A 9,806-nucleotide genomic window follows, 5' to 3' on the forward strand; every position below is an offset into this window, starting at 1 on the left:
CCTAGTAAGGACTGGAAGTTCAAGGTCATAATAAACCGGAAGACAGCCTAGGCCACAGGGACCTTGCCTCCAAAACATAAGGAACAGACAAATGACTCCGCGGGTAAAAGCTCCTGCCGCCCATAAAGCTAATGGCTGGACCCATGCCCAGAACCCACGTAGTTGGACAGAACTCATTTCTAAAAATTGTCCTCTAACTTCGGACTTGCAGGTGTGCATAAATGTACACACATAATAAATAGATGGAATTTTAAGGATACTAATTAAGGAGGCTAGAGGCATGGCTCAGAGCTTAAGAGCCCTACTCCTGGGCTCCAATTATAGGGATCCGATGCCCTCTTCTGCCGTCCACCACACACACACACACACACACACACACACACACACACACACACACACACAGAGAGAGAGAGAGAGAGAGAGAGAGAGAGAGAGAGAGAGAGAGAGATCCCTAATAAATGAATCCTTTAAAATATTAGTTTTGTAAAAAGAAAGGGCTACATACAAAACGGCACATTCATGGTAAATTTATTCAGAAAGTAGGATGCACAGGGATGGGGGGGCACGCCAGAAGAGCAGGGGTACAGCGGCAGTGGGAGGCTTTCCTTCTTCAGCCCCATTATTTCTGGGGCTGCCCCTGGGACAATGTGGGCCCTGCTAGCATCTCTGAGAGGAAGCCCGCTTCCTTTAAACAGCTAAAGAATGAAGAAGTGCTGTCTTCAGCGCTTTTCCTGTGGAACTGGGAACCCGGAAGGGCATTTGCATTGTGTCTCAGAGTCAAGCCACATCCACTAACTGCACTCGAACCCGAGCGGTCCATCTGGAGCAGCCTCTCTGCAGCCTGCAAGTCAGCGCCAGCACCCAGGGCCTGCAGGGGAGACGTATTCAGAAGAGATCACCGGAGGAGCCGCCCCGCACTAGGGTTGCAGGGCTGAGCACTAGGGTTGCAGGGCTGGAGCCGGGCGCTCCACACGCAGGTACCCAGATCCCCTTGGCGCCACACCCCAGGCCTCTCCCAGGCCACCTCAGCTCTCCATTGCCCCTGTCACCTGGGTCTCAGTCCCCAGAGCGCAAGAAATGTGAAATTTCTCTCCTGCGGGAGTCCACTTGGTCTTTCTCCAAAAATCTTGCCCGAGCAGGATCCAGACCCACGGGATTTTAACAAGAACAAATTTACCCTCGCACTCCCTTCCCCAGTCTGCCCAGCGCCAGAGGGAAAGCAGAAAAGAAAGCGGGGACCAGGTTTCTAGAGCGGAGTATGTCAGCGTGGAGACGGGGCCACCTCCACCCGGAGACAGGGACGATTCATCCCCGACACCGGCAACATTGTGGATTTTTCTAAGATCGCCAGCAAGGCCAGGATTCTGAATTATAAGGTATCCATTGCCACGCTTGCACCCCATGAGAATTTAGGGACTTTTAGGGGATAAAAGGAGGAATGCCCACGACCCTACAAACGCTTGGGTCTGGGAGTCACGCAAGCATTTCTCTCTAAAGAGAAGACGCAGCTCCTCCCAGCTCTCGCTCGGTACCGCAGGACGAACGCGAGAGAGGGATGCTCTTATTTTATACTGTGTCTCATAAGTCCCCTCCCCATTTGATCCACAAGCCGGGAGGAGAAAAAGATTCTTGAGGAGACAATCTTAGCGTGAGTCGACATATTTACCCGGCCAGAAAGATAAGAGATAATATTAAAAAGAAGAAGCGGGATGTGGTAAGTCACGCCTGTGACCTCAGCGTTCGACAGACTGGGGCAGGAGGAAGGCACGAGCTGGAGGCCAGTCTGGGCTACTGAGCGCCTCAAACAGAAAAAAAAAAAATGAAAAAAAAGAGAAAAAATTAAAATGTAAAAGAATAGGGAAATTTGTCCCTCAAGCTGGCACACGCTCAACTAGGGAGCTCTAGGAGGGTCCTGTAACCCTAACAGAGGAGCGTGGAGTCCTCTCTCCCTCTGGTCCCTGGCTAAGCAGCGGCCTGGCCTGCGGGGATCCCTGCGGATTCCCCGAGCCAGCCTCTGCCAAGGACCTTGACCTAGCCGGGACTTGGTCGCTGCGCTTAGCTCCCCCTGACCTGCTTCTGAACCCGCTAATCCAACCCCAACTCTTTCCCCCCACGTTCGCTCCACGCGATAATTCCCGCCGTCCCGGCAACCCCCACTCCCTCTCGGCACCACCAGGGCTCCACATTGGGTCCCCGACTTAGGCTCGAGCTCCCCACCAAAGCAACCGGCCTCAGCTACAAACACCTCTCCTCTTGGCTCCCCCTAATTTAATTCGTTTCTTAAAACAATAGCAGTACAAATATCAGTCTTTAACGGCATCTGGCAAACTGGTGGTGCGGTGGAGCGGTGGTCGCCGCCAAGGCTATCCGGGCGACGAGAGCTTAGAAAGGGTAAGCCGAAACTGGTGCCCGCCAAAGCCAGAAAGGCTGGAAGAAGCGCAGACCCAGAGCAGTCCCATTGAGATTTTGAGGGAGTTTTATGTCTAAAATGGGGCAAGAACTCGAATCCCAGAGATGGGGCCTGAGTCTGTAGGGACTCTTCTTAATCTGCCAAATTCTTATAATTCTTCCTATCTAGAGTCTTTTCGTAGATGTATGTTTCCCTCTGTAAAAATTAAGATGTTGTTATTTTACACGTTGGTGAAATTAGTCCACACCTGCACACCCGCCCAAGCTGTGGGTCTACAAGTTTGCTGGAAATTGTTAGTTTTGTTCTGTAGCTGACAGGTGCTGAGGCCAGGAGCTTCCTTCCTGGTCCTCAGGGAGAGAGTGGCAGTGTAAATGTATCTTCCGGTGCTGTTATGCTGAAAACCCGAGCTTGGACCTTGCACCTGCCTGGTGCACATCTGTGAACCACCTGGTGGGGTGACCCAACCAGGACTTCTGAGATCCCCAGTCTTGGCTTGCATCACACAACACATTTGACAGTGCAGGGCAAGGCCGGCATCTCCAGAGATCTGTCTGCAGATCTATCTGTCTGTTTGGCTCCCAAAAGTGACCAACTGAAGAAGGTTATTCTGGAACATGCAACTATTCCCGGAGAACTGAGATAGTCCTTAGAGGCATCTTAAAGAGTCCTGAAGCTACAACCTGCGGGGGAGGGGGGGTGCTCAGCCTCCCAGGAGGCTCTGCAAGCACCAGCGGAGGGCTGTTCTTAACTCTACATCTTGGAAGTCATTTCCCAGAGTCAAGACTAGAATTGAGCATGGAGCTCATGCAAAAGATCCTGTGCTCAATCCCCAAAGGGCGGATACAGTGGGAAACCCTCGTCATCCCAGGTTAGGATTCTCTAGACATTTTCCAGCCATAGGCCAGGGAGCAGAGAGGCCTCGGGTTCTCCTTGAAGGAACAGGGCTTCTGGATCCTCAGTGCTGGAGACATGGAAGAGGCTGGTTGGTGGCCTTAAATAGGCCGTGTTCCTGCCATGTGGAAGCCACAGCAGCCAGAGAGGAAATTATATGTTACTCTGGATAAACACTAGAAGCAAAATGTCTCTGCAAGCCCACCGGAATCAAGTATTTTTAAAATGCTGTTTTATTTGGGTTCATTCAACCAGTGACAGACCACAAATTTAAAAGCACAGAAGGCCACAAAGGCCGCTGGTACTGACTGTCTCTAGGCTCCTCCGCAAAGGTAGACAGGGAAGTAGTATGGGCAATTTATGCTGGGCTCCATCAGGCCCCTGGAAATTCTAGCCTTGAGGACTGTGACCTGCTAGGGGACAGCTCCACCTGCTCGCCCCACCCCAGCTTCTTCCAGCAGAAGACTAATGTCTAACCATCTCCCACAGGGTCAGCGATAGGCTACAGGGCTGATGGACAGCTGGAGCATCTCGGGCTTGGAAATGTCTCAAATCTGGCTTCCAGGTAGATACCGGACTAGAACTACAAACAAAGAAAGATGGGCTGTGGTTGTGCCAGGTCCCCAGGTTGGATGCCTAAGAACAGGGGTCTAGTTTGGGATTCATATTTAATGGCCCTTTGGGGAAGCAGAAGCTTAAACTATACTGGCTGATCTACCTCTACCCAGGACAGACACAGGGGCAGCTGAGGTCATGGGAGAAACTTTCCCCCACCCTCCTTGGCTACCATAACTTTCTCTGGTGGATGAGGAGGGGACCATCAGGAGCTAATGCTGTGTGCCTGGCTTGACACCTGAATAATACAAGCATCTATTTTTCTCTGGTACCAATGACTGCAAGCATGGGAATAAGTGGTCTACTAATTAATTTACTTATGAAAACAATTCCAGAGGGTGGGGCTAATATTTTTATTATATAAATGGGGACACGCTGGCACAGAAGCTAAGCAACCCATGAGCTGGTGACAACAAGGATTAGCCAACACCCACAGTTCTGAGTCATCTCTCCAATCACTATCATCTATGCAAGCTGGCAGCCCCACAATCCCTCCTGATTGAACAGAATTGGGAAGGACACTTCCAGAAGGTGACTGGAGGCCTACATACACCAGGTGACCAGCAATGCTACCACGAGCCTCTCCTCTGTCTTCTCCTTTTAGCTGAGCTGCTGGCTGGACACCCAGAATCAGTAAGGCTCCACTGGGACCCAAAAGAAATTCAAATACAAACACACAAAAGCACCTGCCACACAGTGGGTGCTAGTTGGCATAAGAAGGACTGTGCTGCTATACACAAATGAACCTTAAAACACACAGAGAAAGAAGCCAGCCACAGGGGTTCACACTCATAGGAAACACCCCAAACAGGCAAATCCATAGTCACAGCTCAGGGCTGAGAGGGAATAGGAAGAGCGTGAGTTTCCCCTCAAAATCTCTTGTAGCCCAGGCTAACCTTAAACTTGCTATGAAGCCAAGGATGACTTTGAATTCCTGATCCTCTCCTGTCCATCTCCCAAAAGTTGAGATTACAGATATGGACACCACACCTAGTTGAGGGGAGGGGTCTGGGAATGGAGCCCAGGGCTTTCTGTTTGCTAGACAAGCTCTCTATCTGGGCTGCATCCCTCACCCATGAAAATGCTGTAGTTATTGCGGTGGCAATGGCTGCACTTACCGGTGATACCCCCAAATCTACGAAACCGTACACTATAAAATGATAAGCTATGTGATTATTTGAGCTATATCTCAATAAAAGTGCCAGTATCGCACACACCACTCTTGTCCCAGTCCTGTGACCCTCCAGTGGGAATCACCTGGAGGCTGTCTGCTATGTCTGTGAGGAACGTCTGGATAACCATGCACCTGCAGCTGAACACCAGGGATTTTATCACAGGTGATCTGGGTGGGTTCCTATTGAAGAACCCTTCCCCGCCTTTCCCCTTCCTTAAAATTCTCTGACCCTGATGCCAAACCAGAGCCAAAATGAGTGCTGCCTGCTCCACACCTGCCTGCCTGGAACCTGGAGGCAGTTAGCAGACCTTGCCTCTCACCATGTGCCCCTCTGGTGTGTCTTTCTTGGAGACCCACAGTCTCCCCAATGTGGTCTCCTGGCAAGGCCGGAAACTCAGCAGCTCTGGAAAACTGCAAACTCCTTGCTAGAGCAATGGGTGTTGGCTCACTTTAGAACTCTGGCAGCCTGGTTAGGTTCCCTGCAAGAGCTGAATGAATAGACAGAGTGAACTAGGGGGAAACAGCCTGGATATCCTCCAAGGGACAGCTTAGACAAGTCAGAGCCACATCTTGGAACCCGGAGTGTTGGAGGAAAGAATCCAGCGACAGTGGGCTGATAATTACCTGTGTAATTGTGGCCTAGAGCACTGCAGTCATCAGGGCAGACAAAGGCCAGCAAGAGCAGAGCACTAGGAAGCAGGCTCTGGAGAGTCCAGAGGTGACTGGGAGAGTTGATATCCCCCGCTGGGATTGGCAGCCCTAGTCTACTGCAGTTTCCGTCCAGCCTCAGCAGTGACCTCTCATGCTCTGCCCACTCCCACTGTCCTACAGCACAAGGGTCCAGGTCTTCAGAACCCGGGTCATAGACACACCTTCATCATCTTGTGTTGCTTAAAACGTATCAGTAGGAGTTGGAGGGGGTGGTTCAGTGGTTAAGAGCACTTTCTGCTGGTGTAGAGGACCTGGGCTCAATTTCCATCACCCACATGGTTGTTTACAACCATCCATAACTAGTAACTCCAGCTCCAGGGAATCAGACTCCTTCCTCCGACCGCTGCAAGCACCACCAGGCACACACATGGTGCACAGACATACATGCACACAAAGCACTCACACATAAAACTAAATCTTTTTTAAAAGGTGTGTGTAGCTACGCATGACAAAGAGTGGCATGTTTGACTTTTTAAAAATGTGTCCACAAGCCTGGTTCAATTCAGCAGGAGGCCAGGCACCAGAATGTGAGGCATCACATCCCCAGCACCTCTCTGCCTCCACAGGGACCTGCTTGAGAGCTCACTGCCACACCTGCCCCCTTCTCTTTCAGTAGGGTTACTCAGCTCAGGTGCCACCATCTTCCTACGGGAAAGGGATCCGTAGGACAGCATTTTCCGGAGGCAGCTTTGTCAGTACCGAGGTCTGGCTCCCAGATGGGAGGCTGGAAAAGGAAATGAGCAGGGTAGACCCTTTTTGTGAGCTCTGCTTGTTCTCTGAGCCAGGACTGGGTCTACAAACAGTTTTCCCTGCTCACCCCAAACTCCAAGCTCCCCTAGTGACAAATCTAAGTACTGGATTGCCTGGGGACAAAGCAAAAGTTACTCAGGACCTCCCCAGCGATCTTTGGGAGGACTTCCAACCCAGGGAAGAGGCTGGCAGTGAGCAAGCAGAAAATCTCAGCACACAATGCTGGAGGATGGCGAAGACGGCCCACCCTGACCTCAGCAAGAAGGAAACGCAAGTAAAAACTGGACTGAGCTGGGTCTACTCCATCATCGTGTCCTCCTGTCTTCCTTCACCATCTCTGTGTCATAATTTCAGGGTTTTCACTACGTTTTCAGAGGGAAAGCTGTTAATAGAGTGCTTGCCTAGCTTGCAAGAAACTCTGAGTTTAATCCCCAGCCCTGTATAACCCCAGTGTGATGACATACACCTATAATTCCAGCATTTCAGTGGGGCAGAAGGATCAAAAGTTGATCATAGCTACATAGCTGTGAGTTTGAGGCCAGGTTGTGCTACTTGAGACCCTGAAGAGGAAGAGAGAATAAGAGGGGAAGGAGGAAGAGGAAAAAATGGAAAGGGAAAAGGAGGGGGAAGAAAGATTCTCAGGGTTGTGGCTAAGTTGAGAAGTGAGTGAGGCAGCAGGTAGCTGCTGATGACCAGGAGAGTACAGTAAAGTCCAGGCCTCCAGACTCCCTAACTTGTGTGAGAAAGACCTTCAGCCTCCTGAATCCTCATCAGGTAGAACTCAGGTACACCATGCAGGTAGCCCTGGGAGCAGAAGGGATCCCCAGAGCCACACCTCTCTATACTTCCTCCCTTCCCAGGACATGTTCAGATACACAGGAGAGCCAACAGCATCCCATCACCCGCCACACACTGTGGCACTCAGTGGCCAAGTGACTGTGCACTAACAATAGTGCATCCAAACTTCCTTTCCCAGGAGAGCACTAAAGAATACAGTCTCAGGGCTGGAGAGATGGCTCGGTTAAGAGCACTGACTGTTCTTCCAGATGACCTGAGTTCAATTCCCAGCACCCACATGGCAGCTCACAACTGTCTGTAACTCCAGTTCCAGGGGATCTGATGCCTTCACACTAATAATGCACATTTAAAAAGGTTGAATAAACTATAAGAAATATTTAAAAAGAAAAGAAAGAATGCAGTCTCCCTGAGTGGAAGAATGCACTGGCAAGAGACCAGCGGCACCGAAGGACCAATCACCTGAGCGCTCACAGGTCACCAGGGGACCCAGAACAGCCCAAACCTCCAGACCTCAGTTCTCTGCAAAACTCTCCAGGAAGAGTGGCCCAGCTCACTAGGGGACTGGCCCTAGAAGAGGCTCATGGGATAAGACTGACTTCCTCCCAGTAGTGAAATGAAGGCTTAAAATCGTGAAAAGAAACACAGCTTGTTGGAAGGGTCCAGAAGGTATCACTCCACTTCTATCAGCATAGAAGCAGCTTCATAGGAGGCAGGAAAGTCGCCTGGGCAGAGGGTGTGAGGTCTGGCTGCCACTAACTTGTTCTTCTGTTTGCGGTTTTTTCTATACTAGCTGTATGATGTAATTTTAAAAATTGAGAGTGCCAGAGATGAGATAAATGGAGATGGAGCAGGTAAGATGACCAGTATTGGGAACACACTCCCTGTGGGGGGCACACTCCCTGTGAGGGCACACTCTCTGTGGGGGGCACACTCCCTGTGGGGGGCACACTCCCTGTGGGGGCTGGTGAGAAGTCCTACAGCCCTCCAGAGGCCAAGCTGCTGTGAACCAGTGCAGGGCTGGCCACATTGCCCTAATCTCAGCTGAGACACAGAGCCCGCCCGCTTTAACTATTCAAAGTGCTGGTGTTCCCTTTTCTCTTCTCTCCCTCCCCCCCCCATCACCCTGTGAACTCCACGCACCTATAGTTTGACACACTGCTCCCCCTGTGCAGGCTCTATCACGTGCCCCGGGAGCCATTCCTCCTCTATAGTCCTTGGCTTAGACGTTCTGATCGTGTCTTCTTCCCTCTCCCACTCTCCCAGTCTTCTCTCCCCCCTTCCTTTCTTTCCTAGTATGGACCAGCAGGCATTCTCTCTTTACCCCTTTCCTTTCCTTTTCTAATACTTTACAAGACTCGGTGAGAGTCGCTCTGTCACTGGTGCGTCTCTGACAACCTCCCCTTTGGCTAAGGACACCCGGGACTGAACAATACACAGAACCATTTTCACACACACAAAACATAGGCCAAGGCCTTGACCGACTCCCCGACTCCCCACGCTTACATACTTGTTGACCCTCAGAAGGACCACGGGGACCTGCCTGGTAGTCACAGACACCCTCAACCAGATCTTGGGGCCTCCTGAAGTATCTTGGCTTGAACTCACACCAAGCATTTGGCTCACCCCTAGTACCTGGTTTATCATCCCAGCTCTGCAGGTAGATGAAGGGAAGGGACCGAGGCGCGCGGGGGGGGGGGGGGGTGTCCCCTAGCCTTTAGGGAAGGAGTTACAGACCTCGGTCATTCAAGCACCTTCTCTCTCAACCTTTCCCCCAAGTCTCTTTAAACCTGAGTCAAATAACATGAAACTGGTCCCCATACCTCCTGACGCTGTCTATAGAGTAGCTGGACTCGGCAGAAAGTGTAGCCAAAGGGGCGCCTGAAAGCGCCAGGCTCACAACCAAATCTCTGCTCACATTCTGGTTCTCATAGCCCGAGACAGTGCTGGGTAAGGGACTGCTCCAAGATAGAAAGTTCGCGGTGGGGGGATTCGGAACTCTATCTTATTCTCTAAATGTCAGTCCGGGAGTAACAACCTCAGAGCTGGCCTTAGGACCAGGTTGTCTGCCTGTCCAGCTCGGCACTTCCTTTTGGCCAGAGGGAGTGCATCGACCTCCTGAGCTTGTCTGGCCAAACTTGTGGGAGTTCTGCAAAAGGTGGCGTTCTGTGCGCCCCCAGTCTCCACTTCCACCCCCAAAGCACCACGTGCCGGAGCCCAGCAAACCTCCTCTTTTCTGCAGGGTCGCGCCTGCGTCGCCTTCCTCGCACACTGGGTAATCCATCTAGCGGAGTCAGCCTGAACGCTGGGTACATTTCCCTGTGGATACAGGGGACAGTGAGGAAAGGCGTCTAGAAGGACCGGTGGGGAGTAATAAAGATTAGGAGCGGGTGTGAGGCCTTCTTCTGTACAGTCGGAGGGTCCGGACTCCCACTTCCAGGCTCTAAACAACGCCCCACA

The sequence above is a fragment of the Microtus pennsylvanicus genome, chromosome 8 (genome assembly GCF_037038515.1).
Source record: "Microtus pennsylvanicus isolate mMicPen1 chromosome 8, mMicPen1.hap1, whole genome shotgun sequence".
NCBI classification, from domain to species: Eukaryota; Metazoa; Chordata; class Mammalia; order Rodentia; family Cricetidae; genus Microtus; species Microtus pennsylvanicus.